The sequence below is a fragment of the Bidens hawaiensis genome, unplaced genomic scaffold (genome assembly GCF_021521415.1).
Source record: "Bidens hawaiensis isolate Kalapana, Puna unplaced genomic scaffold, B.hawaiensis_p1.1 tig00032041_1, whole genome shotgun sequence".
NCBI classification, from domain to species: Eukaryota; Viridiplantae; Streptophyta; class Magnoliopsida; order Asterales; family Asteraceae; genus Bidens; species Bidens hawaiensis.
The window spans coordinates 110,278-114,697 of record NW_027495423.1 but is presented as its reverse complement, the minus strand read 5'-3'; the positions used below and the strand labels follow the sequence as shown (position 1 = coordinate 114,697).

General features: G+C 34.8%; 1 pseudogene; it reads left to right on the top strand.

Annotated features, from left to right (window-relative positions):
* Positions 1–1,009: 1,009 nt before the first annotated feature.
* Positions 1,010–3,266, top strand: LOC143582888 (uncharacterized; annotated as a pseudogene).
* Positions 3,267–4,420: the final 1,154 nt, after the last annotated feature.

The window sequence follows — 4,420 nt, the reverse complement described above, 5'->3', positions numbered from 1 at the left end:
ATTGTTCTCACCTTGTGCTCAACTGTTATAGTGATGTGTTAAACAATCTTGTAATTTAACAAATTTGACTCTTATGCAATATCTATGTTGATTCATATATAGGCAGTTTGATGGATAATCAGACACGCAAAGTAGTTGAACTTGTTCGAGCTAGACAAATGCAAGCAGCTCACTTGATTTGCTTATTGATGACTTTTGTTGCACTACTTAGACTACTGGCCAGAAAGCGTGCTAATTTACCTACTAGAGATGAAATTTTACAACGGAGAGGTGTATGAGAAGAAATGTTACACAACCTTTTAAATGGCGGTAAATGTCGTGACCTTATCCGCATGAGTAAGAAAGCTTTTATGACATTGTGTGGTATCCTAAAGCGTGATGGTGGACTTCAACCTACTCAACCCATGCCCGTTGAAGAACAAGTTGCAACTTTTTTACATATTGTAGGTAACGATTTAAGAAATCGGTTTACCTCTTGGTTATACCGTCGTTCTACATCAACAACTAGTCGATGCCTCAATAGAGTTTTGCAAGCGATTATATCATTAGAAGGTGGTTACATCCAACAACCTAAAAGTGATATGGTGTCTAAGGTAAATTAAAAAAATAAAGAGATTTTATCCTTTTTTAAGGATTGTATCGGTGCAATTGACGGAACACATGTATGTGGCAAAGTACCTAATAAGGATGCCCCTAGATATCATGGACGTAAAGGATACCCGGCAATTAATGTACTGGCTGCTTGTACGTTTGATTTAAGGTTTACGTATGTGCTAACTAGATGGGAGGGTACAGCATCCGACTCTAGAATTATAAAGAATGCATTTAGTAGAGATGATAAGTTAATTATTCCTACGGGTGATTTCTTAAACCGAATTTAATAAATTGTGTAGTTATTTATTATAATACTAATTACAACTTGTTTATAGGTAGATATTGTTTAGTAGACGCGGGTTTACCTCATACGAGTACCCTAATGAAACCATATAGTGGCGTTAGGTATCATTTGAAAGAGTACTCCACTCGTGCTCCTCATAATGCAAAGGAGTTGTTTAACCTTCGTCATGCATCATTACGTAATGCAATTGAACGAGCATTCGGTGTCCTAAAAAAGAGGTTTCCTATCATTAGAAGTACAACATAACCATTTTACTCTTGCGAAACACAGTCTGACATATTTTTAGCATGTTGTATTTTACACAACTTTTTACTTGAGGAAGACCGTGACAGAGATCTTGAAGATGAGGTCATACAAGAGGTGTTACATGGACCACAAGAGGAAGAACGCAATAATACAAGAGATGCACGGGAGGAAAGTACCGAATATGAACAATTAAGGAACTCAATTGCAACTAACATGTGGACTAACTACATGATGTATCCAAACGCTGAAATAGATATGTCAAAGTAGTTTTAGAAAACTACCTTATAGTGTTTCATATTTATTTTGTATTGATTGTTATGGTTTCAGTTAATTTGTATTGATTGTTATGGTTTCAGTTAATTGGAGATTTGGTTATTTATTAATTAATTGTGTGTGCATATGGTAATTCTATTTAGCATAAGCAACCATTTACATATGAGAAATTTTTTTATGTTATCATGTAGAAAGTCATAATGATCAAACACGAAGCAACCGGAAAGAAGGAAACGCTAAAGTGGACGGAAAATATGGACAACACATTCATACAAGCTATGTTGACACAAAAGGATAACGGCAACAGGGCTAATGGAAATTTTACCTCAACTGCATACGACAATATAGTTGAGGAGCTGAGCACAAAGTTCAAATGAATGCATCCAAAAAAAAACATTTGAAGAACCGATTAAAAACATTGAAAGAGCATTTTTCTAAATGGTACGATTTGTTTCGTGGAACGTCACTGAGTGGATTCTCATGGAATTCAAGTACTCAATTAATTGAAGCAGAGGAAGAAGTATGGGATAAATTAATACTGGTAATCTTTAATTGAAGAGGTTTCTTCTGGTTATTTATGTAGTTTTTTGGTTGGGGCATAATACATTATCAACCGAGCATCAAGAGTTCTTATGTATTTTCAATTTAAATAAGATGTGTATATTGTCTTAAGAAAACAATTAATTTTTTTTTGCCATTTTGTAAATGATAAATGGGAGAATTTAGCATGTAATCAGATCTGGTTATTATGTGATTTTTTTCTCGGGATTTTAGTAAAAGCAATCAATTAAAAACTGTATGAGTAGAGTTTAGGTGTAGAATTGCACACACACACAAACACACAAACAGAAAAAAAACAAAAAACAAAAAAAAGTAGTGTTTTCGTTTGTATATAGCATCCTTAACTCGGGTTCAAGCTTATAGTTCTTTCAGTTGGTCGTTTTTGGGTTAGGTTATATCAGGTCTGGACTCACCTTGGGTCTGGTAAGGTGTTAGGGTGCGGTTAAAAACCCCACCCCTACTTGAATTATATACATGAATATTATGCTTATCATTTATAAAACTAATTATCTTGATTTTGTTAAATAGTCGAACCCTGAGTCTGAAGCGTTGAAGACGAAGAAAGTCTCAAACTTTAATGAAATGCTAGAACTTTTTGCAAAGGACAGGGCAGGACATCTGGTGCACAAGCTGAAACTGCTAAAGAGAGGAATGCACAGTTCCATAAGAATGACAACATTAACGTAGAAACTTTTCCAGAAGTGGATGATTTTTGTGCTGCAAATGATGTAACACTAGAAAGCCAATTTGATATTGACGATGATATTCAAGTGTTACATCCTACATCTTCTCTAGCTGAGCAGTCATCAGGTGCGAAGAAATGCAAGACTAGAAAAAGGAAAGTTGAGCAAGAAAATGAAGATTTAGCCTCTATGATTATGAATAACGTTGGTAGTGTGGCTAATGCTATTTTAAAAGGCAACAAAAACTAGACAGAGTTTATCATCGCGAGTACATAGGAGAGGAAATTTACAATGCATTGGAACCAATGGGTTTAGAATCCCATGAAATAAGGAGGGCTTTAAGGTACTTGGTGGCCAACCAAGCAGATGCACGAGCGCTATTTAGTTGTCCTCCTCAGATAAGGCTGGGCTTGCTAAGAGATATGATAGATTCAGGTAACTAAATGAGTTTAGGATGCATTTATTTCGTTGAAGGTTTTCTTCTTTTTTTTTGTAATTTCGTACATTTATGACTTTTCTTTGTTGGGAGTTTTACTATTTTGTTATGGATATTTGGATTGTTTATGATGCTAATTTACATTGGAATTTGGGATTGTTTATAGGATGTAAGTTCAGTGCTGATGTATGACTTCAGCTGAGGACAAATAGGTAATTTAACAATAGAATGAAAACGAAAAAAAGAAATATGTCTAAAACAGCTTTTGACACAAAACTATAATGTATACTGTGTTTTGTGTGGTTAATCACATGTCTTCTCTCCCCCCTTTATTGTACTAAACGAGCTTGAACCAAGCTTAGGCCCGTTTAAGGTTTATCTCTAAGTATTTAAAACAATTAATTAATAATTAGTTAACAAGTCGAACCCGATATTGAGAAAACAACTCACGAGTCGAGCTCGAATTTTAGCAAAAGAACTTGAAACGAGCCGGGCTCAAGCCCTTGTGTGAATCTGTTTTATGCTTCTTGTGATTCTGTTTTCATCAAAGCTTTCATATGCACTGTTGAATCTGTTTGTAAATGTTTAATGGGCTTTTTTTTTCAATTTAGAGTTGGGGAGCAAAATCAGATTTCTGAGTTACACTTGAGGAATTTGAATGCAAGTTGATTGATTAACTTTATGTACACATCATATTTTATGCTGCTGGTGATGTACAACTCATTATACCAAGACACAAACTTTTGAACCAAAATAAGACTTTAAATATGAACAGACCTGAGTCAGGTAAAATATGCCAGTTGACTCAGCCTTTGACTTTGACAATTTTTTATCCTGAGCACACTAAGACTATTTCTTAAACTACATTCTTGATACACATTTTCATACTTATTTCCAGTTTACGTTTGACGATTTTTTAGTTGACTGTTTCTTTAAGAGTTGACTTGTAGCATATTGTGACTTTTTAGCAAATAAGTAATGCTGATCAGTTTGAAATGACCCAGCTGCCCTTGCAAACTAGACACCCATATTTCTTTTGTATCAAACTGTTAACATACCAGTTGACTTTGATATAGGTGTTGAGCTTGAGCAGAGTATTGACTTTACCTTGTGGATTATCTTTTGCTATTTTTACGCTTTCTATGCCATCTGAAAAGAAAGAGTAAAGCAGCTCACGAGTCGAGTTTGAATTTAAGAGCTTGAAACGAGCCGAGGTCGAGGTCGAGCCCTCGTAAGCCAAAACGTTCTCGGCTCAATTATCTCACTTTTTTTTTGTTTTAGTTTTACTGAAAGGATATAATAGTAAAACTGCTAATTGTTACG